General features: G+C 44.6%; 1 protein-coding gene across 7 annotated transcripts in view; it reads left to right on the top strand.

The window, feature by feature from the left end:
- RREB1 (ras responsive element binding protein 1) overlaps nt 1–25,455 on the top strand; it is a 183,528-nt gene that overhangs the window by 71,862 nt on the left and 86,211 nt on the right. Inside the window, exon 1 of one of the 7 annotated variants that reach the window (XM_058733098.1) lies at nt 5,101–5,156. The exons of the other annotated variants lie outside the window; for them this stretch is intronic. The gene's annotated coding sequence lies outside the window, so the exon portion shown is untranslated. Of the gene's footprint in view, nt 1–5,100; nt 5,157–25,455 lie in introns of those variants that run through there. 7 annotated transcript variants of the gene reach the window in all.

Below are 25,455 nucleotides of genomic sequence, written 5' to 3'. Positions count from 1 at the left end.
ACTGAAACAATATATTTATTTTTTGATTAGCATATGATCTGTCCTCTTATTACTCTAAACCAATCAGTCACTGATGAAAAGCAAATTGAGCAGTTCAAAAAGTCCTTCCAGACGGCCAGACTGTCTTGAGAAGAAGGTTCCCATCCTATGTATGACACGGTGTTGTGAATGTTACATACAATGTGATATGTAGTTTACCTGTGGTTGTGTTTTTAATTGGGTATTTTGCTTCAATTAATGTCATGTTATTTGGACATTTTAGAGCAGTTACTCCCAATTTTTCCCAATATAAGGACCTATTGTAATGGAAAAACTTTTTCCAGAGCAAGCACAATTTCAATTATAGATTCTATTGGCAGTCTCTGACAAAAAATTCTTTAAAATAACACATTTCATGGAATTAGTTTATTACAAGAGCATCTTCACACTCTTGCCAAGTAACAGTACATATATGTGTATGTGTATGGTTTACTTGGTTTGCAGATGCTTGATGAGCGTATGAATGAGTGGACCCCCTGAACTAGCTCCCTGGGGCATCTGCCCTAGAGGAAAATGGATCCTACATATGAAGAATTCTGAGGTCGAATGTTAGGAAAATAACGATTAGATCAGTTCTAGAGGGCAAATGAGATGCTCGAACTCCAGGAACAGCTGTGCAGGTGCAAGATCTGAAGGCCTTTATGTGACAGGTTAGGATGCATTCCGTTCCATCTGCTCACTACTGAAGCTTCCAGAGGTGCCCACCCAACCTGCTCCTCATTATTTCAAAGGAAGAAATGTTGGAGAAGTAAACTGAATCAGAAACACTTCAACAGACCTTAATGGCATATCTCCCTTGGCCCTTCTGATTAATTTCATATGATCTGTTAGAGAGAGGGCTAGATTTGCAGGCTGGGTGACTAGTCAGGTTCTAAACCCAGCCCAGCCTTGATTATGGTTAATGGAAAGATACTGCACCTTGCACCTTGGTTTTTCCATCTGTAAAATGGGCAGAATCTCTTTCCATTATCATATTCTTAGGAGGTGACTTAAGGATGCTCCCAGGCAGTGTTTTCTCTTTTTAATCAGTAGAAGTAAACAGAAAAGCTTTTGTGAGGCTAGACACTATTGTCCTTCCATATCAATTATGGAATTATGGATAAATACCATAAAAGTAGGGAATTTCTAAGTATCCTTTATTTATCTATTTATCCTTTATTTCTAAGTATTCTTTAAGGCAGAGCAGCAGCCAGAGGACCTGCCAGTGAAGTGAGACCTTCCTCAAAAACCATGCACCTGAGGTTCTGTTTTCTTTTCTTTAAAATGAGGGTGTTAGTGACTTAATAATTGTTCAGTAGTGATACCTCTTAAAACACTATTCTTAGGGATGCCTGAGTGGCTCAGTCAGCTAAGCATCCAACTCTTGACTTTGGCTCAGGTCATGATGTCAGTTTGTGAGATTGAGCCCCATATCAAGTTCTGTGCTGATAGTGTGGAGCCTGCTTGGGATTCTCTCTCTGCCTCTGCCCCTCCCCCCTCTCTCAGTAAATAAACAAACAAACAACACAACACTACTCTTGGGCTCTGACAACAAAATCCTTACACTGCTTAACCACCCAGATGCGGGTAGGAGACTTAGCCACCTCATTTCTGATGTCAGCTGTATAATATGAAGGAAAAGCATCCCTCTGGTTTTCTGATTAGTTAAGGCTGGGAGCAGGTATTCTGTTTACATTGTATGTGGTATCTGTGCAAATTCAAAAAAATGTTGCATGTAATCTTTATTTCAAACTTACATAGCCTTTTCAAGTTGCTTGCTCCAGTGAACCTTCAGGAGTGTCTTAGCAAGCAAAAGAGGGCACACAGTAAGCATGTATCAGTTGAGCCTGGGAAAGAGCAGGGTTGGGGAAGCTACTACCCAGAAAAGACCGTGTTGTTTGGATTTTCTGCAAAAAAAATAAAACTGGATTCTTCCTAAAGGAGACAGGAAGAATTATTTTCACTAAGTGGACTTGGTAAAAGAGGTGGCCTGTGACTACAGTCACCTGAACTGTGAGTTACAGGGCCACTGCTGTCTGCACAGTGGGACCAGTGCCTCCCCTGCCTGATGCCCGCAGCTGCGGTGAGACTTTCCCAGTGCACATCACAGGCGGTGCTTACTTCTGATGAACACTGACCTCACAAAGGTTTCCAGGCAAGAAACCCTCCAAACACAATTTCAAGAATTCCAAGACAATTTTGCAGTTCTGATTCTAAGAGAGGTTTGATTGGAAAGGGGACTCCATCTGCACCTTCTTTCATCTTTGTTTTATAGATGTTAGTAATTATCTTAAAAAAAAAAAAAAATAGAAATGAGTTCTATCTTAAGATTTCAGCTGAGTTTATTTTGAAGAACTGTTCGGTCAGCTGGGGTTTTTCTCCCCATCTGTAGTTTGCTTCAGGTTTCAGTGACTTGGCAATATGGAGATAATTCATAGTAGCTCACTAAGTTTTTTGTAAGAGATGTTATTGGAGGAGGGGTTACAGATGCATTGTTGGTTTAGAATACATAAGTAAAGGTTTCTCTGAACCTACCTTACTTTTTGAACAGGAGAAAAGATGATTTTGGGGGCGTAACAGTGTACCAAGTAATGAAGAGCAGTCTTCAAAGACCTTTAAATCTATAAACAAAACATAAATATCTTTAATCAAAATGTTTTGAGTTCTGAACCTGATGTTTCAAGGGTGCTTTATTATCAGGTGGCTTGCAGAAACACGTCATTAATCAAACCTGTTGCGTTTCCCGCAGAATTTCATTAAAAAGGTTCCCATACCCCTTAGATGAGGGGCAGTGAAACAGAAACTTGATAGAAATACCAAGGATGGGGAAAGATCAAGCCACCGTGGCACCTGGTCCTCCTTTCACTTCCTTTCCCAACTCTGCCCCTCCGAGATGTCTTCGAGAAGATGGAGGAAGCTGCATGCAGCTGGGGTCATTGCCCTGGACCTTGCCACTCCTCTGGATGTGGGGACGGGAGTGGCACAGCCCTGGGAGTTCCTTCCCCAAAGCCTAGTGCTGGCTCTCCACGCTCAGCCTGGGGCGCCAGCTTTCTGGGAAGGCCCGGGAGGAGGCAGGGGCAGGGTGGGACTGAGAAAGTACCTTCCTCAGGGCCTTGCCTTCTGGAATGGGGTGCGTGGCTGGGGGGACAACGAGTTGGAATCCAGAGCAGAGGGTGGAGGGGCTGACAGCAGTTACCATCCTTGCAGACCGGGCCAAGCAGGCCATGGTGCAGAAGTTCCTTGTCTGGCTCTTGGCTTTCTCTCTTCACATTTTGGCATTCAGTGAATGCATTTGATAAATCTATGCTTTTCTGATGGGAGTATGATGTGCATGTGTGTTTTCTGTTTTTTTTTTTTTTTTTTTTTTTTTTTTTGGTGTCGAACAGGCAGTAAAACCAAGAAGCCAAATGCTTGGATTGTTGTTGTACGGATTGATTGAAACTAGCCAAACTGTGGGAGTCACTTGCCCTGACGATTCCGGGTAATACTTTTCGCTTGTTCTACTAAAAGAAAAAAAAAAAAAAATTACTTGCAAAGGTGCAGAATCAGATGCAGGAGTGGAGGGTTCGGGTTCTGCCCTCCCAGGGCGCCTGCGTGATACTGGAAGGAGAGGAAGGGAGAGCAGAGCGCTCTCAGCTGCCGGCCTGGCTCCTCCTCTTCCTCTCCGGCCCCAGGAGCCACAGCCTTATGGTTTTGAGAGCACAGGGCCTAGTGCTGCGCCCAGCGGTGGTATTTTAAAGTATTTCTCGGTAGTTTTTAGGATTATCAGTCGTCACTTTGCAGGGTTCCTTTTCATTTTCAAGGGCACCCAGTATCACTGTTTAGTTCCCTTTCAAAAGCCCTCTTCACACACTCAGGCCCAGTCAGGAAGATTAATAATGTTCGCTGATTTACTGTCGCCGCAAAAAAAGCATTAGTTAATTAGACTTTTACACCTCAGTCAGATGGCATTAGACACCCTTTGTGCGCTTTAACTCAAGGATGTTAAAGACCTAAATCTCAGAGAAAAAAGAAAAGAAAGAAAAAGGACAGGCACTTTTCCAGTTTAAGCTGCATGTTGGTCCATGTTAATTAGGCATTTGTCCCTTCATCTGGAGGTGATAGAAAATGCCAGTTACTGCGGTATTTAACTGACATCAAACTCCCGTCCAAAGAATTCAGTTGGGCCCAGCCTCCTCTCTTAATTGGTGGGAAGGAAAACTCCGGCACACACCCAGAATAAGGAGGAAACTGTTACTTTAACACTTAAAAATTTTCATTCTGGAGGATCTGAGGAACACTTGTGTATTTTTTGTTGTGGATGTTAACTGTGCTGTGGAGCTTTTTAAAAACTGTAACAGACTCTCCCTCTCAGACTTCAGCTACCCAAATGATTAGCTTTTGTAAGTCTTCAGTAAGTGAAAGTTTAGTCATTGCTGTTATCCAAGGTCAAAAAGTTATCCAGGGGCCCTTACAGATTTATTTATCTGTTTGGCACTGTATTTAAGAAGACATTTAATTTTCTAGCGCACAGTCAGATCTGAGCCAGTACTAGAAATTAGTTTGTGGGTTAAAGTGCCAAGTAATAGATGTTTTGAAAACCAATATATGGTGGCATATGAAAAGGATGGTTTTTGTAGGAATGGTTAGATGAAACGTGCTCTTTGAAAAGATTTTAAGCAGCTTCTTCCTGGTTGCTGGAGAAGGTAATTCTCAGTGACAGGAGTTTAGTTTACCTTATTCATGAGCTATGTAAAACAATTCCAAAAATAATGAAAAGATTTTTTTTTCTAACTAGGGGTAGCCTTATTTGACTTTAAACCTTACTTGCTTTGTCTATGGTTTCTAGCCAAATGTTCACACGTTTGAGAGCACTTCATTTTCAGTACTGAACTACTTTTTCGTGCACTGAATGAATGCAATATGTTAACACTCCTGTCCGGCCCAGAATTGCTCGGCTGCCCCTTGGCCTGCCTGCCTGGTACTGGCTGAAAAGGTACCATTGTTTGTTCTGCAAACACTGGGTGATGTTTGTTTCCAAGGTGACTGGTTCTATTGCTGCCCTTTAAGCTGGGAGGCGGGGGGAGGGGGGAGAGAGAAAGTTGGCTTTAAACACCTGAGAGCATCCTGTTCTGGATACGGTCTGTGTGTGTATGTGTGTAAGTTGAAATACTCTTTTAACTGAGTTAATGGGAGAAAAAGGGATCATGTGGAAATGTGAGAAAAAGACAGATTATCAGTAAGTGAAAAAGATCAGTAAGTTCTGATATTTAACTCTGTACTTAGAATGAATGTAATGGTAAGAAATGTTAGAATTCAAGATCTGATTAGACCACAGTGAAGTGAACTATTTTTACATTTGAAAAAGTAAAGAGTCAAGGGAAGAAAAAATATTTTAGATGATAACCATTGAGATGTTAAATTTGTGTTTGCATGAAATAGTTCTTCAGCTGCCATCTGTAAACAGCTCTTTAGATGAATAAGAGTATAAGGAAACCTGGTTATGGATCAGGTAGGTAGTTAGGCCTTCAAAAACAAGTAAGAGAATATGAGATCTAAAAGGTTGGTTTCAGTTTTAAGTTCTGGAAAGAAACATTGAGAAAATGGTTAAATAGTTGAAGTTTATTTGTGTCCAAGATTTTCCCAAAAGGTAACAGATTAAAAGCATCTTTGGTGGTATATAATTGACTTATTCATCAGTGAGAAATTTTAAGTTCAAATCAGAAGGAAAAAAAAAAATTATTCCTCCCTTCTTGGTCCCCCACTCCCTCTTTTTGTTTTATTGTACATGGATGCTGTTAACAGAACTTTGCCTTTTCACTCCTATCGGGTTTAATACAGTTCATGCACAGGTTTCAGTAAACATTAACTACTTTTATCAGGGCTTGCAGTGTGCTGAATGGTTAGCAAAGAGAGTGCACTGCAAGAGACAGATGAAAATGAGAGAGTCCAAGGTCACATGGATGTTGAGTTTTTAGAAATTATTGAGAATTTAGGGAGAAGACATCCAGTTTCACATTTTAAATAGCCTCTCGAGTTACGTGAGCCTAAGACAAGGCTACTTTGCCTAGCATTTCCATGTGCTAGTTAAAACTGATTTCTTCAGCTGCTCCCTCTGAATGGCAGGCAAGTGATTTTAAAATTGTTTTTACTTTAATAAAAGAAAAAGGGGGAAAAAATCTCGGCTTTTGTCAGGGCTGCCTTCTAGAATGAAAGTGTTTCAAGGTCCCAGCAGAGAAGTACTATAACATTTATCACGGTGATTCTGACGATCTCTTTCGATTTTATAGGGGTGTCTTTTTTACTTTCTCAAAGATTATTTGGGATTGATTGCCCTCAGATAGATAACCAGTTTGGTTCTAGGGGTTAACACGTTAAGTCATAAACCAAGTGCTAGAATGAAATATGGCCAAATAGAGACTACACATACTCTTTTCAGAAATCATGTAATACTGTAAAACTTTTGCCTCTGTAGCCTTTTCAAAACCAGGAACGTGACTTGTGCTTTTTCTAAAGGAGATGCATGTCTATAGAATTACTGGCAATAAATATTGTCGTCTTTCTTGCCCCTCAATTCAGTGCAATGTGTGGAAGCAGTCAAATAAAGCTTGCCCCCCGGGTGTCAGTGTCGTGTCCGGCTCCCTCGTTGCACAGTCATCCCTGTGGCTGCTCCGACCACAACGGCAGAGCCCTGTGCACGACAGGGGGCTGCGGGGAGAACACCCGAGCCACCCCTCAGGCTCGCGTCCCCCCGCGGGCTGCAGACTCCAGGCTGTGCGGCTGGGTGTCGCCTGCGCTGCCGCTGCGGGCTTGCGGGTGGGCGGCCGGCTGGGGGCCGGGGAGGGGCCTGGGAGGACGCGCGGGCGGAAGGCGGCCTGGGCACGCCGCCCCTTCCCTCGGCGGACCAGCCTTTGTGCGCTGGGGAAGCCGTCGAAGCACAAGTGTGTTCGCACGGCTGGAAGCGTGTGCGCCGTTGTCCCGGGGGACTCGCCCCTCCCCTACGAGGGCGGCCAGTGGGAAGCGGACGGGGGGGCCTGCGGGGGTGACCTGGAGGAGGCGCGGGTCCAGCCGGGGCCCTCTCGGGCCGCCCGCCCCACCTCAGCGCCCGCGCTGGGCTGCCCGGTGAGCGGGCAGCGGGGCCGTCAGTCAGGGCGGCGGGCGCGGATTGGTCGGTCGGTCGGCCGGCGGGGGCGGGGCTCGGGCCGGCCTTCCCGGTGGGCGGTGCCAGCCTCCCTTCCAAGAAGACCTTGACGCGCTCTCCTCGGCCCGCGACGGCCGAGCAGCAATTTAATGAACAACCAGAGATCTTCAAAGGGCCCGTTTAGTAATTGAGCTCGTTTTTGAAAAGTGAATTCTTAGGAAGAGATTAGGAAGTGCGTGCGCTCGGTGCGAAGTCCTGTCCCCCCCCCTTTTTTTTTTTTTGCTAATTTGATGCCGTTTAGCCTGTGATCACTTTGGGATTTTCAGAAGTTTTGCATAGGCGTGAGCTTGCCCACTTGTATTTTGTACCGATTTCCCAGAACAAGTCCACGTTAACACATTTGGTTTACCTGATGGCAGTTTTTCAGTGAAAGCAGCATGTAGCTAGAAAATATATGTAGACTGTTTTTTACATAGCAGAATGGTGCAGGCATTATAGGCAGCAGACCAGGATCTGGGAGAAGGAGCTCCATGAGACAAGGAGAGGGGAGAGTGGCAGCAGTCGGTTCGGGTTCGCTGAGCTTGGAAACAGGACGGCTCCTGGTCCTTTCCCGCTGAGAGTTGGGCACCTGTTTTCTCCTTTCCAGTGTGACCCGCCTTCTGAGAGTGGGGTGGTGGGACAGAATACAAGCAAACAGGCCTCAAGTGGCTTCAGGTTTTAAGACTCAGTTACTTCCCAGCAGTGCTGGGCCCCTCCTGAAAGTGAGGTGCGTCTGTCTCATTCTCCCTTCATAATCAGTGTGTTGATGATGATAAGGAACACATGCAGCTGGGATGCAGTTTCTTGATGTTCTGTACTTTAAGTGCATGACCACCGAGGACAACAGGTGGTTTGGTGACGGTCAGCCTTACTTCTGATGACTGAAGGCCACCTGCCACCGTGCCCTGCTGAGTGTGCCCTGAGCTGGCAAAGTGGATGAGGCACATGGCTCCTGCCGGTTCGTCTGTGTCACAGGGCTGGGCAAAACCTGAAGTGGCCAGCTCACTGCACCAGGGCACCATTGCCCTCACTCCATGAACAACGTACCTAGTGACTCACCTGGCACAGTCTCTTCACTTTGTCACTCGTCTCATTTTTGGTGTGCTGCCTTGGTGTGCTCCCTTTTCACTGGGTGGCAACATCCAAAACAGTGATTCTTCAACTGGGGGTGAGGGGAGAACTTTTCCTTAAGGCACATGTCAGGGCCCACTCCAAAACATGTTGTGAGGCTGGGACTTATCCTTCTGAAAAGCTTCCCAGGTGATTCTAATGAATACCCCTAATAGCATTCAAAGCTGTATTTATAAACAGGTTACTTTTATATTTATGTCTGATGAGACAAATGAATACTTTTGAGCCACTGGGAATTTTAAAAATAAATAAAAATAAGAAGTGATATATAAACCTTGAAATTCTCCCATCTAATGCTTGCTTCTTGCAGCCCTGAGTTTTCTATGAAGGCAGGTATTGTGGTACCTGTGCTAGAACCCTGATAGGCTGTCTGCACTGGCAGCTGTAAATGCTACTAATTAATTTTTTAAGAACTTGGCACAATGACAATTATCAGGGATGCTGAGTAGCTGGTACCAGATGTTTCTTTTGTTAGGCCATGGAGAGGTTATGTCACAGGTAATAGACTATGGACACGTAATCCCTTGGTCTGAGGCTGTGGATTTTGGAGAGGCTGAATATTTTCTTTAAAAATGGGGGTGGGGGGAGATGGATGGATGGATGGATGGATGGATGGGTGTTCTGGTTTCTACCCTGCCTCCCCTGCCCCAGCTCTTAGAGATTATCTTATGTAGAGGTGTTTACTCAATTATCATTAGGCCCAGCTCCTTTGAGAAGCGAATAAATGGTACTTGGAGCCTTTTTATCTAGACCGTCTTGCTCACCATTTTGCCACAGCTGAAGCGACAGCCTGTGCCTCTAACTGAATTCAGTCCTTTTTTTAGTCTTTTAACTGTGGAACAACAGGAAAGTCGGCCGCTCATCATTTCGTGTGCAGACTTTACAGCCTCTGAACAGCCTCTGCTTACGCAGTTCATGAATGCACCATTTGTTGCGGGCACAACTGTTAGATACAACTGGCCTTGCAGCCCACTCTGCCCGCCATCAGTGCATCACTGTGGCCTTTCTCTCCCCCTTTTCTTTCCTTTTTTTTTTTCCCCTGCCTAAGCCAGATTTTTGCTTTAAATACCACCATCTTGTCCACGGTTACGGTTTCTTTGACCCAACTTACATTTTTCAAATGTAAGTTTCAGAAAGTAGGTTTAATTTGCTCAGACTGTGAGTATAGATGGGGGTTCCGAATAAGGGAAAGTATTTTACTTTATTAAAGAAAGGTTATTTTTGTGGCTTGGGTTTGCATTTATGCTTTTTAAAAAATAATCTCAAAGAACCGTGTCACTTTGAAATTTTATTGTAAATTGCATTGATGTTTGTTAGAACGTTTTGGATTTTCCTAGATTATTATATTTCCTTTTAAGCTTTACACACCATTTCTTTGTCATCAGGTATTGTCTTCAGTTTGGAATTTAAGAGAAGCTGTCAAAACCAAACTCTTTAACACTTGGTTTTTAGAGTCTTTGAATATTATCCTTACAAATGACTGTTTATCATTCTTTTCTCCTTTTGAAACAGGGTCCCATCCAAAAATGATACCATTAAGGTTAAAGATTTTCACTTCTGTTTTGTTTCTCTTAAATATACATTCTTTTGCCTATAATTAATCATACATATGTGTTATTCTGTGTATATGCATACATTGACATTATGCCTTCTTTATATTTTATTTAATTGTCTTTTCGTTAAAAGCATGTATTGACTTATTTTTTTGCTGTGTTTTACGCATTCAACAACTGGGCCAAATTGTTACTTCTGACTGCTTTAAGGCCCTGCTGTGGCTAAGGAGACAAATTTCTGTTAAAACAGCAAACATCTTAGAGCAACCAGCTCTACAAGCTTCTGCATCCTGGAGCTTCCAAACATGAAACAGTCATTTGCTAAAAATGAAGAAGCTTTCCATAGTTTGAATTTTATAAAGTACAGGAATGTATTTAGTTGTTGTCATTCAAAGTTGTCATGGAGGCCCAGGGTTGTATTTGTTTTTGTTAAAATTGAGACGTGCAAACATGTTAAAAGGAAAAGGTGTATTCTTTTGTGAGATTGATGTTTTCCTTTTCATCTCACTATTTGGGGGTGGGGGGGTGGGAGATCTATTTCTTTGTGAAGATTAAGTCCAGTGCCTGAAGAGTCCTTACAGTCTTGGTTGATGTAAAAACTAAGCAGTTACAAGTTCCCTGGGAAAGTGAGCCTGGGTTTTACTGCTTCCAAGAACAGTTTTCTCAACCCTGAGTCTGCTCTTAACTTTTAGAGCACTTTCTGTACGTGGTCCTGCAATTTTCAAGCTTGGTTTTGATCTGCACCTTTAAGCTGGGTAAACTCTCATTGGACTTTTCTCCCTTACCATAGTTTCTTGACTGCTCTTCTCATGTGATTAATATGTGTGTTGCTTCAAATGCCAATTGAAACATCACCAGCTATTTTCACCAGGTAGAAACTGCTTTTCCTGTGTCAAAACAACCAGTGTGGCTTAGTTGATGCTTCTGTTGCTAAGCAGGTAAATTTCTGGTCTGCAGGTTGTCTGTTAACCCTGTAAATGCCTAATGTCAAGCAAAAAAAAAAAAACAAAAACAAAAAAAAAAAACAGAAACCAAAAAATCACAAAACAAAACCAAGAAGAAAAAAAACCAACAAGGTGATGCTTCCTTCTTACACAATGCTTTGTTCAGGTACATGAAAACTGGGCCTAGCTCACCCTAACCTCCTTTTATGTATTGTGAAGGACCTAGCCTCAATTTTTGTATTTTTGAGGGGAGGAGGAGAGGTAGGAGGTAGAGAGGGCTGGGAAGTTGGCAGTATCCAGGGAGATGACAGCCCAGGGAGCTGGTAGTGAAGGTATCACACCATATGATTAAAAGTTATGGGCTTCAGTCAGTAATGACTTTAGCCTTTTTCTTCAGGACTTTTCTCTACAAGTCTGCCTTAAATTGCAGTATGGCTGTGGGGAAAAGAAGAGGAAAGAAAGGGGTTGCTGTTTGCATCCATTTGCCAGAAAGGAGTTAACAGAACATACCGCAGAACAGGTTGGGCAAGACTGTTAAAGCCAGTGATGAAGCCTTCCTCTCTCTCTCTCTCTCTCTCTCTCTCTCCCTCTCTCCCTCTCTCCCTCTCTCCCCCCTCTCCCCCCTCTCCCCCCTCTCCCTCCCTCCCTCTCTCCCTCTTCCTCCCTCTCTCTCTCTCTCTCTCTCTCTCTCTCTCTCCCCTTCCTCCCCTGTTCTCCCTTTCCTCTCCCAGGACTTTAAAACATCTTCAGATTATCCCCTACTCCGCCCGCCCCCCCCTTCAGCGTCTGGCTCTCCCTCTCCAGGGCAGAACATTTGATGTGATGAAAATACTTTGTGGAGATGAGGAGCCTGTGGGAGAGGCCTCAGCCATGCCAGCTGTTTCTTGAGAAATCGATGGCGCGCTTGTCTGTGCCCTTCGCCATGTAACATAGGCCCCATTCAGCAGAGACATTCTTCTGCGCGTATTTATGCCTCTGTGGGACTGTGGGGTGGGCGGCCCTTGGGGGGCCAGGGGGGCTGGGGAGGGGAGGGGGAGGAGGTCGGGGTGGAGACTTGGAGGTCAGTGTGGAAGAGTCCTGTGCTCTGAGTGCCTGGAAGTCATGAGACACTGCTTCTCCAAGCATCTGAAGTCCGCGGACGTAGGGGATGGGATAGCTTGTGGCCATAAATGCAGAGAGGCCGAGCTCTTTAAAGCTCAGTTCTGGCCTGATATAAGTTCTGCGTGGTGTTTGTGTCTAATCCCTCCGTAAACATACCATATATAGTCATGCTTGAGCTCACTATAACACAGATCATGGGGGAACCTCTCCTAATGCACAGATCCTCGGGCGCTTAGAAGCAGGCTCAGGCTATTTCTGGTGTTGTCATGGCTTTTTTGAGTTTTTGGAGGGGGGAGGAGGAGGGGTGGGTTCCCCTCGCCCCCCCCCCCTTCTTCGTACCATTTGAAACATGTTTCTGATCCGAGTGTGTCTGGCACTCTGAAAACTAAAGCAACTATATTGTCACGTGAGGAGAAACCGAATTCTCCTTGTACATCTGGTTTTGAACAAGAACCTTGCTTTTCTTAGTATCTTTAACACCATACACGTTTTCTGTTTTATGGTCGCCGTCTGTCTTCAACTGTTTGGTTTTGGAGCATCTTTTAACACCGAGAGGGGAGCTCTCCCCTGTGATATGTCCCTGGCAGCCAGTTGAGAAGGTGCTTTGTGAACTCCCTTTTCCTGTCCAGATCCTCCTTGAGCTGCCCTCGTGTGTTTACAGCACTTCACCTTCAGATTGCCATGATTGCCAGGGCAGGGCACGGCAGCCCTTTTCCCCTTGGCAGGGCTGGGTCCGTGGAGCAGAGAGGACACAGGACTAAGAAAGAAACGTAGTTAATGTAGTTGGGTGTCCCCCCTCCCCCCCCCCCCCCCCGCCCCACTCCCACCCTTGGAATACCTGTAGGATATAGCCCTTCTGTTTGTTGGAGTGAGTGGTGGGGGGCATTTGTGGCTCAGATAAGAGACCTCTTCCTTTTCCTCCTCTTATTTTCTTTTCCTTCCTTCCCCCCTCCCTCCAAAGGCTATTGCTTTTCTTCTCAGGCCCCGTGTATAGATAACCCTTGAAGAAAAGGTGTTTTGCAATGCTGGGATGTTTGGGTATTATTACACGTAAAAAGACAGGATGGGCACTTTTCTTTGCCTTGTTTTCTCTCATTGGCCTCATCGCAGCGAATTATATCTGAGTGTGTGACAGTTAATTGTACCATCCTTCGCATTTCCTAAGCTGATAAGCCCCTTTCTGTCTGTCTCCATCAAGCCTCTTTGTTTGAGAAGCTCCTAATGCAGTAGAAGAATAAAGAGACAGTTTTCTTATTGACTGAAGTCTCTTAAGCACATTCATTATGCTCTTTATCATATCTTTTTTAGAACTTTATTCCTTTAACTTCTGTAATTGAATTGTTCCAAGTAGTACAAATGACCAGTAAATGAAAACTTCCTTAAAAAGATCAGTGAGTCCAGAAAAAAAAAAAAAAAGGTAATTTTTTGAAGGCTATGTGTATTTATTTACTTCAAACTTTTAGCAGCACCTGGTAGATCATGTTCAGAGTAAGACACACGTTCTGCCAGAGGACCAATTGCCGATATGGAAATAGCAATTGATTAATTAGCTGGTATTCAGTGGACTTAAAAGCAATATATCACTTATGTGGAGGTCACTTATTTGGCATTAAGTCCAGAATATTCAGCATGTGAGTGAGAGAGAATAAGCTGCGAGGGGCGTGTGTGTGTTGGAATGGGGTATGCAAAGCCATGCAGGTGTAGGAAGTCTTAGTACTAACACTCACTCCTACCCTTGAATCATGATGATCAGCTAGGCCTGCACTCTAACACCATTTATCCTTACTGCGCATGTGGTCCTGACCACTTGCCTCCCATTTTTTCACGTGTTCAAGTCAACAACAAATTAGAGGCCAAAGTTGGTGCCTCGGGGTGGAGACAAGCCATCAGAAGGAGCTGCATTTACAGCAAGAAAAGATGTCAGCAAATGAGCAGAAGAATTCAGACAGCATGGCTGGTGACCATTGGGGGAGACTGGGCAACGTGAACAGAGAGGAGTCCTCTGTGTTCTTTCCTACAGCTGCATTGCACGCCTATCCACAATGATCTCAATAAAAATTTCAGTTAGGAAAAACGCATGGCTGACTGAGGCCGTGCGGTACCGGGGCAAAACTGAAATAGGGGGGGATATTACGCTAGTTTCCGAAGGCACCTTGTGTAATGGTTGTTCACTGTAATGATCCTGAGTCATCACCCAAAAAAGTTAGATTAATCATATGTTGATTCACCATGTTCTGCTTAAGGAGATGGGGAAGTTTGAAAGATACTTTGGAATGATTTACACCCAGGAGTTTTATATGGAAAATTAATTTCTGAATACTTCCCTCCACCAGCTCCCCTCAGTGATATGCAGCTGCTTTGTGAGTTAACATAAAATGTTAGAATAAACCTTCCAGTGTATTCATTATTCATGTATATACCAAAATGGTATTTATTTAGCCCAAATGTGCAAAAAAAAAAAAAAAAAAAAAAGATTCATTAACAGATTCACATGGTGTCCAAATACCATTACCAGGTTGTTCATCTGTATTCCTAATGAGAATTGTTCTTTTTTGTATTTTTAGTGGAAATAATACACAAAATGTCATGGATTTTTAAAAGCTGGTGAGAGAAAAGACCCCCTCTATCTGGTGGGTACTGAAGAAGTCCTACATACCCTGGGTGGTGGACAGTTTGTAAAACAGGAGTTCCAATCACTTTTTGTCTGTTTTTATGGGTCTGCCTTTGTTTTTTTTCATGATTCTTCCACAGTTCACATCTGTGCTCGGGATTGATCATGTCACCTGGAATGGTGTCTGCATGGCTTTTTTTGGCCAGGAGGAACAATCCTAATTTGAAAAACGAAATGCTTGCTTACCAGCCATTATTCTGTTTTTTAGGTTATTAATTTTTTTCCTCTCCGTAGCTCCATTTTGTAGATGGAGACTACTGTGGCACTCATGGTTGAACACCAAAATCGCTCTTGGTGTTGTTAAGTATTTTGGGACATTTTCATGGAAATCCCAGGATTGGAAAGCTCCCGGGACAGCTAATACCTGGTAATGGTTCTGAAGCATTTTGATTTTTATCTGCATATGGCACATTGCTGGGCCTAAGTTTTAATAATCCTACTCATAAGTGTGTTTAAATTAGCTTCCAATGGTAGTAGATTTCTTTAAGTCTTTGGTGCCTTTAGATGTGCTGTAATGCAGTTAACCTGAATAAGGTTGGTACAAACTTTTCTACTACTGAATCAAATGGGTTTCGTGAGTTTTGTTTTGTTTTGCTAAGAGAAATTATTCCCTTTGAAAACGTAATTAGTTTTGTAACCCTGTCTTCTGCGTATCCATGGAAACTATACCTCCGGATTGCCATGCTGAAGGTGGAAAGTATTCTCTTATGGGTAGCCGTTTGTGACTCGTTCAGGGGAGGGAAATGAATGTAGTTGGGCTGCATTTAATAAGAATTAGTTCTCTGGATGTTGGACGCTCACAGCAGATGGAAAAGTAATAAAAACCATTACTTCCCAGGAAGCAAGGAGCAGGTCTTTGTGCTGACTTCTTGGGGTGGGGACAGCGCAGGAGGGGTGTGGCACAGGGTAAAGGGCTTGTGTGTTATTCGGTGTGCTGAGCTGCGCAGCGCCCCGTGGCTCCCTACACGGGCTCGGTTGGAGATGATGTACTCACCGCATCCCCTGAGTGGGCGGGCCTCCAGGACAACCATTGAGAGGTGGAGATGGTGGAACTGGAAGTGCCTAGGAGGGAGACATCCAGGCGTAGATTTGAACAGCTGCTGGCTGCCTGGATATCAGCCTCCATGAATCACAGGCTCCGAGAACTCCTCTGTGGGGCTGGAGGCCGACCGTGAAGAAGGAAGGGGGAAGCTCTCTGCTGATACTCCGATGCCCCCAGAGCACTTGCAGGGCATGACAGAAATTTGGGCAGTTACTAGCGTCTCGATCCATAACGTTCGTTGTTTGTTTAAAAGCTTTTCCGCCTTCACGTAATCCTCATCTTGTATTTGAAGTAAATGCCGTGGGTCTGCTTTAAAGGCTGACTATAATGGATTTTATTGGGCGTTGGGTTATTTGTAAGTGGCCCTGGGGGCCAGAGTGAGACCCAGAGAGAAGAATTTGATCAATTGATTTAAGGTGGTTGGAGGATTGAAATGTTACTTGATTGCTGGTCTTATCCAGGATTTTGAGATTTCAAGGAAAAGTGGACAATGCCTGCTTTTATCTGAGGGATTTCAGCAGTCATATGATCAGCAAACCAGCCCCCAGGAGCAGCCAGCTGCAGTCTTGGTGCCGGGAGTTGGTGCAGAGGGGGAGCTTGAGGGTGCACAGGATGTGCTGATTTTGGAGTCATTTAGCCAGGATGGTTTGGGTCATGGCCTCGGTGTGCATAAAAGTTGCACATCGCAGGGACGTGCATTTGTATGGTCTCAGATTTATTGGGGTGCCAGTCAGAGAGGCAGCAGCAGTGAGAATGGAAGGGAGCGGCATTCCTGGTGAGCACACGACCCGCAGTTCCCTGTGTGTGGGAGAAGGTGGCCACCAGGCTGGGGCGGGCAGCAGGATAGAGCCAACCATCTTGTTAAGCAAATAAATTCCTAACACCAGGATGATGTGTAGAAGTCTGCAACCACAGACCTCTCTGGGCAGAAGTAAATGGAAAGGGGCTTTCAGCTATATGAAGCATAGTGTTTATAGACCCCCAGGAATTAACTTAGAGCTTTGGCCCTCTCAATTTGAACATGACTATGGAAGAAATAAACTGCGCAAGTTAGACTACAAAAATCACATGGGATCACTTTTACATGGCTTTCATTTGCTAAACGTGGATGTTCCCAGTATGTTTCTCTTGCAGATGTGCACACAATAACTCTGATTTGAGGACATATTAGGAGCATTATAAAATCAACTTGGGAAATTATAAGGGGTTTCCAGGGGTCTTACAGGAGAGTACTAGCAAGATGTGAGGCTGAGTTCCTTTAGCTCTGTGATTATTAATAAACCCACCTATTATCAAACTGCACATTACTCCTGTTCTCTCTGGTTTCCCGACAGTGTCTGTCCTCTGGTGTTAGCTCCTTAATGAAAAGTGAGGAAGTAACCCTGTTGTAGGGTATATGTGAGACTTCAGTGGTTTCTCTCATCTTTTTTTTTTTTAAGTTTATTTATTTTGAAAGAGGGCATACACTTGAGTGGGGAGGGGAAGAGAGAGAGAGAGAGAGAGAATCCCAAGGAGGCTCCACACTGTCCTCGTGGAACACAACCTGAGGCTTGAACTCACGAACCATGAGATCATGACCTGAGCTGAAATCAAGAGTTGGGCGCTTCAACGACTGAGCCACCCAGGCACCCGGGTTTCTCTAAAATCTTAAAGGTAGTGTGTCATATGATTTTTCTTTTAAATAAAGAAGTTTAAGTGTTCAGGTTTGCATTTTTGTTAATGGCTTTTTCATATCTCCTGAAAGAAATGAAAAAAAAAAAATCCATTCACCCAAAACCCCAACAGTCTGCTAAATAGCTGTAAAACAGAGAAATGCAGCTTTGAGCATTGGGGCCTTTTTATTATTTTCAACTCTGATTTTACAGTCGAGTTCTAATATGTGACCAAATGTATTACATGAGTGTTTACCCCCCCTTTTTTTTTCTTCCTCATTTTGGCCACATGGGAGTACCTAAAGAGATGGAATGTGCCACACCCCGAGAATGAAGCACTCTAGGGGCCTAGGAACTTGAGAAGGCCTGAAGCAGCAGGGTCTGTTCATCTCGAGCTTGGCCTTGCCTGTGCTAAGTGGGGAGCAGAGAGCCAGTGAACTCCTTCAGCATGAGTTCTAAAATGTGTGTGTGTGCCCAGAGGGGCTCTCCTGCCCTCTGCAGAAGGAGTGAGGGAGAATTCTGGCTAGGAGTCCCTCTACCTTGTTTTGTTTAGTAATCTCTACATCTACCGTGGGGCTTGAACTCAGGATCCTGAGCTCAAGAGTCACGTGCTCTTCAGACTGAGCCAGCCGGCCCCCCCACCTTTGAGATCAGTTGTAGATCCCTGACGTTGTCCTCACAGAGGGCCCTCCAGAGAAGTGCTGTTCGGTTCTTTAAACCCGGAAGGGCTTACGTGATTCTATGCTCTCTCCCCAGTTGTTTTCGTGCATTTCATAAATGTCCTACCTTGGAGTTCTAGATTATGCTTTGTTTTGGCTGTGTGTGTGTATGTGTATGTGTGTGTCTGGGTAGGGGCTGACATTTTTAGGAGACGAGAATTTTTATTATGATTCATTACACATCATCTGGAAGATTAGCATATTGTGGACAGCTCATTCCCTGCATGTTAAATTGCACATTTTCCTAGGTTGACTAGAAATTATGATTTTTTTTTTTTAAGGAGTCGTTTTGTGGTTACATGGTGATGCTTTTACCTTAAAGAGATCACCTTCTTTCATTTGACCAGAATACATTATCAGTTCAAACATGATTTAATGAATAAAATTGAATCCCTTTCCTTCTGGCCTGCTTTTGGGAATCAAGGGATTCCAGGAGTGTGAGTGTGCACATATTTGTTTCCTAGGGCTCTTGATCTGAATCCTTCAGTGTATTTACTGTTCACATTTTCAGTACTTCTTAGCATATTTAGCTTTCTAAGTTGTTGGCAACTGTTACATAATCCTGTTGCGATGAAAAGTTTTTAAATTTGGTAAGGAAGAGCTCCCAAATGGGAGGTTAAAAAAACAAAACAAAACCAAATCCTCTATTTTAATGAACAGAAGTGAATTGAGAGTAGGGTAGAAATCCCAGCTAACTGATTTTAGTATAAAATACTTCACATCTGTGTGTGATAGGTTGTACTTAATAAGACTGACTACTGATATAGAGGTTCTTTTCACAGCGAGTTGTCTTAGGTTAGGCTGAGCTATGCTGAAGTATGAAACCAACTTTAAAACCTCTGTGGCTCAACCTATGAAATGTCATTTCTTGTTCCTGTGAAACTAGCGCGGGACCAGCAGCCCTGTCCTGTGGCTGCCTTCCAGGCAGTGGCCCAGGGATCCAGGCCGCTCTCATCTCCTAGCTGTCTTGCCATTGCACATGCTTCCAGGCAGCCCCAGGAAGGAGAGAGCGAGCAGATCACACGCCAGTGTGAAAAAGCTTCAGACTGGAAGTGATGCACGGGCCCTTGGCTCACAGCCCATTGGCCAGAACTTGTCATGTGATGTACCACCTGCCATGCAAAGTTGTAAGGGTACCAGGCAACGCGGAGGAACACATTGCTGTTCTCTGAACAAGACACCCCTTTGCCACAGGCATATTTGCCACTCTCCTTTCTTATTTCTCCTTAAAGCATACTGTGCACAGAAAGAAAGTAGAGAAGGCTTAGGCCTCAAAGGTGGAACGTAAGAAGTGAACCATGCCACCGAGCTATGGCTCTGCAGTTGTGATCCCCAGGCCAGCAGCATCAGCATCACCTGGGAACTTGTTAGAAATGCAGGTGCTCAGGCCTCACCCCAGACCTCTGCTCCAGTAAGCTCTCTAGGTTCGTGCTCAAGTTTGAGAACCATTGCCTTGGATGAATGGAATGTCTTGTAGCACCAGTTGAACTGATAATTAGTGAATGAACTCTGAAGTGCCGATATGCACTTGCTAGTGTTTTTGTGCATTAAACTTACCCTCAGGTGTGAGCCCATGTAGGATAATAATAGCAAGCACTTAGTTTGTTAGACTCTTAACCTCACCGTGTTAAAGCACTTAACATATTGAACTCAGACGTTTCTCACAACAACCCTGTGAAGTAGGTATTATCGTCTCCATCTTATAGATGAGGAAACTGAGGCAGAGAAGGGTTCTATAACCATAACCGTCCAAGGGCGCTGCCATAAGGTCAAGCCACTCACCACAGCTGGCAAGCAGAAGAGACGGGATTCAAACCCAAGAAGTGTGGCTCACAAGTCTGCTCCTTCACTGCTGTGCAGTTCTGCTGGCTGGTCTCCGGGTGGTAACCCCCCAGGCCCTGCAGTGGTTCTTCTCTTTTTCTTGGAGACCGGCTGTCAGAATGAGCAGGAAGTGCGGCGTGTCGGTGGCGGTTCACATTAGGGGTGAAGCCCCCCCACCCCCACCCCAGCAGCGTCAGTCGTTGGTGGTTTATGTGTGTGGCGGGCTGCGGACAGCGTGGGCCCAGTCCTGGAGATGCATGGCTGGGCAACAGTCGCCCAGTCATTTAACACTGAACAATAATAGAACGGGGTTGCTAGGGCTGGCACCCAGGTGTTGCTGGGAAGCATTTTCTCAGAGCGAGGTGGTCCAGTGGCACTGGAACATGTTTCTCCAGCTAACCCGTGTGCAAGCTTCAGGCGCGCGAGAGGCCCTTCTCAGGTCATTTTCTGTCATCCTCTGCCCTCCCAGATGCTCCTCTGAGACCTCATTCCAGGAGGTGGTCTGAAGATAGTTTCTGTTCAGTTTTTATGATCAAGACTTAAGTTGTAATAGACACGATGTGGTTTTGCTTCCAAGAAAATTGGTGAAAAGGGTTCTCCTCCTTCCCACTGGGGAAAATCAGGAAGAGTGAGGTGCGATCTAACCTTTTGAATTTTGAAATGATGGCAAAGGATTTTCCAAATGACATTGAGAACTGCTTTTTAAGCAGTTCTGTTTCCTGGCATCCTTTAAAACTTGTCAATGATTAACTGCATTCACTGTCTTCCAGGTGGGTCTGTTATTTGTTGTTGTTTACGTGTACTTTGCTGGCCCCTGCACTTCCTTGCCTTCTTTGTCTCCCAGGCTCAGCAGGCTAGAACTGAGCCGGCTCTTTGGTAGCTCTGCCCTGGGCCGGTACCAGCTTCGACTCTAGGTAGAAGATAAAGATAGCATCACCCCTTTCGGTTTTCGTGTTGGCCAGGAACAGCTGCTACGCTTTGTATAGCTCTGAACCTAACATTTCATTGCAGAATTGCTGAAATTTTTAGTTTTCTGCAAGCCAGGGCTTAACCACGGGGTCTTTCACATTCAGACTTCAGAGTCTAGAATTTTCCTTTGAGAAACAGTTGCTTGCCTAGGAGTGTGGCGATGTAAGGGAACAGAGATGGGGGGGGGGAACTGTTTTGCATACATTGCTTTACAGATGCCGTTCCTTCTTTTCCTCTCCCTCACTTCAGATGGTTTAATTTGCTTAGGTGCTCTAACAGAGGTGTAGATAATTGAAGTAAATCTTGAGTCAGATCTAAACAAAAGAAGAAAGAACTGACCTAAAAAGAGCAACTGAACTCACGCTAATTGAATCACAGGGCCCTGTGCGCAGATTCGCCCAGACCAGGGCGGGGGGGACCCCAGGATGGGGGGGACCCTGTGCTGGCGGAGGGCTGCGTGCCCCTTAAGAACTAACTCCTGCGAGTCCCCCATGCAGATTTCCCGGCTGCATTCCGTACTGAGGCGCATCTGGGTTAGAAGTTCAGCTGGGGGGGGGGGGGGGGCGGGCGGGGAGGGCTACCATGAAAGCCATTTTGGGTTGGGCGTTTAGAAACGTTCAGAAAACGTTTCTGCCCCCTCAGAGACCTGGAGCCCTTGGTATTTGTAGATAGAATCCACTTGTTTACTGTTTCGGAGAACAGCTACATGTATGATTTGGGCATCTGTTGGATGAAACCTGACAGGCTTGCCTCAAATCGCTGTAATAAAAGATGCCACCATTTGAAATGACACGGTGTTCCTTCCTTCTCCTTTGCCAGCTGTCCAGAGTGGGAAACAGGATGCCATCCTCCCCTGAGCGCCTTCTTATTCCAGAACACCTCCAGATCATGATCACGTGGTTGTAAATACCTAAGCTGAGAGCCATCCCTCTCCTCTCTTTAGCACCATTGTCCCTGGCTGTCCCTGGCCACTGGGGCCGCAGGGGAGGCCTTTACTTATCTATCTCTGCCTCTGTGCTCCCTCCCACCAGGTCCCTAGGGCCCTTGGGGCCCTGTGCTCCTTAAACCATCAATTCCCCTTTTCTCTTCCTCCTACTCACAGCATATCACCCCCTGTCTGTTTTCTTGAGATTACTAATCAGTAAAATATTTGAGTGCCTACTGTGTGTTCAAGATTAAGATCATACAACTTCCTTGAGCACCCTGTCAAATGGTTCTTTTCTGTACTCTCTCATCTTCCCGGACTCAGAACGTTTATGCACCTTCCTTGCTAATGCTTTCACACTTATTTGGACACTACACTCTGCCCCTTCCTACCAGTCCTTTTTCCTATCTCTGTGGCTTAACCAGGGTGTTCCCGTCCCATCCTGGACCCTCTTTACTCTGACTCCCAGCTCAGTGAGTTCTGGCCTCGCCTCTCTCTGGCCAGCGAATCACATGTGTGCTCAGAAGCTCTGACCCACAGACTAATCCCATAGTACCCAGACTTCCCCTTCTGATTCCTGTCATTTCTTCACTTTCCAGGTGTCTGTAAAAGAGCTTAGCTCTACTGCCTGCTTGGAAACCTTCTTCCCAGTCCCCATTCTAGGGCTGTAGGAAATCTAGCCTGTGTCAGGAGCCCCTTACTCTCTAGCTCCCTCCGTTCCATTGTACATCCAGCCTGCCTCTCTCTTTGTTCCCGTTTCCAGTCAGACCTCCCTCCCCTGCAGTCCCATTCCATGTTTGAACAAGTTCTCTGAAAACTGACATCATCTTCTCTGCCTACACCGAGCCCGCGGCCCCACCGCCCCACCGCCCCAGCTTCCCGCAGCTCGCCCCCCACGCACCCTCTGTCAGCAGGACCTGCTTCCTGGGCTTTTCAGGGTCCCTTCTGTGTATGGACTCCTTTCAGTCTCTCTTCCACCCCTCCTCCCCCTCCACTTACACCTACCAGTGTTCTCTCCCTGGACTTCACCTTAGTATCGCAAGGACAACACTTAATTCTCTTAACTTTTCATCATCTTTTTTTCTTCTTCTTTCACCCAGGTGGTGAGCTTCTAGAACACCCCCCCACACACACACACACACCCCAAGTCTAGTGGCAGAGCCATAGTTACCAGCTGAGGTGACCGACAAATGCATTTTTTATCATCACGAAGTATTTGAGGGCCGCAGGTGGAGTATTGTTTCCTCCAAATCATTGGAAGGGTGACTGCAGCTCCCATTTGTTAATTTTTTCAGACAGGTTTTTTTGTTTTGTTTTGTTTTTGTTTGTTTGTGTTGCTTTGTTTTAACCTCTAACCAACTTAAAGGCCAGAAAAAAATTGGTTTTCACCTTCAAAGGCTACATGAGGAAACAAGGAGCAAGCCAGTCCCCCTGCCCTATACCTTTAATCAGTCGCTTTTCCCACTCCCCTGGCTGTGACTCTTGAATTTTATAGTTGATATAATCCTCCCGTTTATAGCCAATTTATTTTATTTATGCATTGCAATTTAAGGAAGGACTATTTGGTGCATAGAGGGCCTCAGTTTTAATTCTTGGCTTCTATTTAAAAGGCTCACTCATGCCATTACCTTTTGTTAATTGCAAAACAAACATCCTCCCAAGACCACCCTCTATTCTGGGACCCCTTTGAGAGTCCCAGGAATTGCTAGTGTTTGGGCCACATTTACACCTCTCCGTGGATCTTACAGAAAACCTCCTCGGTGCCTTTGATGGCCTAGAGGTGGTGGTAATATGCACTCAAAAATCTGTTTTAACCTAATGGTCAGCATCAGGAAACTAACTTGGTTTTAGCAGCTATTCCTGGAATTACTGGGGGAACAAAACAAAACCATGTAAATGCAGTGACATAAATGGAGATCACCATGATCTCTCCCCCACCCCCTTTCTGTAGCATGAATTCTGTTCTAACATTGGAACTGTTTACAGTAGGCATTGGAAAATCATTTTGGGGGATTGATTTCACTAACTTTTATTAAGTCACTGCCATGTGTTGGATCCTGTCGGAAGTGAATTACGTGATTGATCTCATCTTCACAAGAAAAAGGAACATTTGAAAACCTGATCAAATTTATGGACTATTACCCAAGAAATTCTACATACAGTTTCAACGGTATGAATCTTGTACTTGCCTGTAGAATGGGGCTTATCAACCTGAGCATATCACCCCTTGATCAGCGCATCCTTACTTAGAGTGCGCTAAAACAGATGCTCACTGTGTGCCAGGTACTGAGCTATAACTAAAGATCTCTAAATAGAGGGAGGGAGGCAGCAGAATGGTTTCATATCTTAAGAAGGAATGCAGTCCAATTATTTTCTTTTTCGTATATTAAAAAAATTTTTTCATATATAAATTTTTAAAATATTTATTCATTTTTGAAAGAGAGAGAGAGGGAGAGCAAGCAGGGGGTGGGGCAGAGAGAGGGAGACACAGAAACCGAAGCAGGCTCCAGGCTCTGATTTGTCAGCACAGAGCCTGATGCACGGGGCTTGAACTCCCAACCTGTGAGGTCATGACCTGAGCCGAAGTCAGATGCTTAACCAGCTGAGCCACCCAGGTGCCCCTGAAAAAAAAAAAATTAATTCTAAAAATCAAGTTTGCAGTGATATTATGCTTTCATTTTTTAAAAAAATCAGCATATTCCCGTGACATATATCTCATTTCACATTACATCTTCCAGACTTTGTCCATTAATACATTATCAAAACGTAGAATGCTTAAGTGTACTATCTTGCTTTTTAAACTTGATCTGATTTTGTAACCATTTTCCCATGTTTGCACACATTGACCTTCATGTTTGAGGTGGAACCAAGTCTGAGCAGGTTTGGGGTAGATGGGGCAGGGTGGTGATGACTCACCTAGAAGAAGTCAGTCTGGCTTAGGAGATGTCCCTCTGTTGTTGGTTTCATGGGTGATTTCCCTTTATACATTGACACTGATAAATACGGGGAAGAATAAAGGCTCATAGCAAAGTTTATTACTTCTGGGATCAGCTCACTCCCCTCTCATGCCTGCAGGTAAAACCATACCAGATCATCTTTATTCCTGCTTTTAGGGCTTAAAAACTTCAGGAAGCAAACAATCTAGTAACCCAAGATTACTGGAGGGAAAAGAAAAAAAAAAAAAAAACTACCATAAACCTATGCTGTCCGGTACAACAGCTGGTAGCCACATGTGGCTATTTAAATTTAAATTAAACTTAAATAAAAATTTAAAATGTAGTTCCTTAGTTACATTAGTCTCCATTCAAGTGGTCAGTGGCCACGTGTGGTTAGCAGTTGCCATATTGGGTAGCACAGATAGAGGTCATTTTCATCGTTGGAGAACTTTCAACTGGACATCACTGCTCCAGACCCTATCAATTCAATAAAATGCTTTCCCCAGTATCTAACATGCTAGTTTTATATGATAGGCTCTTTGAAAGACAGAGGAGGATGGCTTTTGTTTTTCTCTTGTTTTACATGTGGTACAGTTTTGTGTAGACTTGTAATCTGTGAGTTAAGGCCCTCCAAGCACTTCCCCCAACATCAGCAGCTTATGTCAGTGTTCGTTAGCAGGGTCAATTTGACAATGAATACTTCTATTTACATGGCTACACATGTTATGTATTCCGTTCAAACACGAATGTTTCATCTTCCCGTGCCTGGCAGCCCCCTGCCCTCCTTTCCCACCTTCTCCAGAACCTTCTTTTT

Source organism: Neofelis nebulosa, chromosome 6, assembly GCF_028018385.1.
Source record: "Neofelis nebulosa isolate mNeoNeb1 chromosome 6, mNeoNeb1.pri, whole genome shotgun sequence".
Classification (NCBI taxonomy): Eukaryota; Metazoa; Chordata; class Mammalia; order Carnivora; family Felidae; genus Neofelis; species Neofelis nebulosa.
This window is presented reverse-complemented; position numbering and strand designations above follow the sequence as displayed.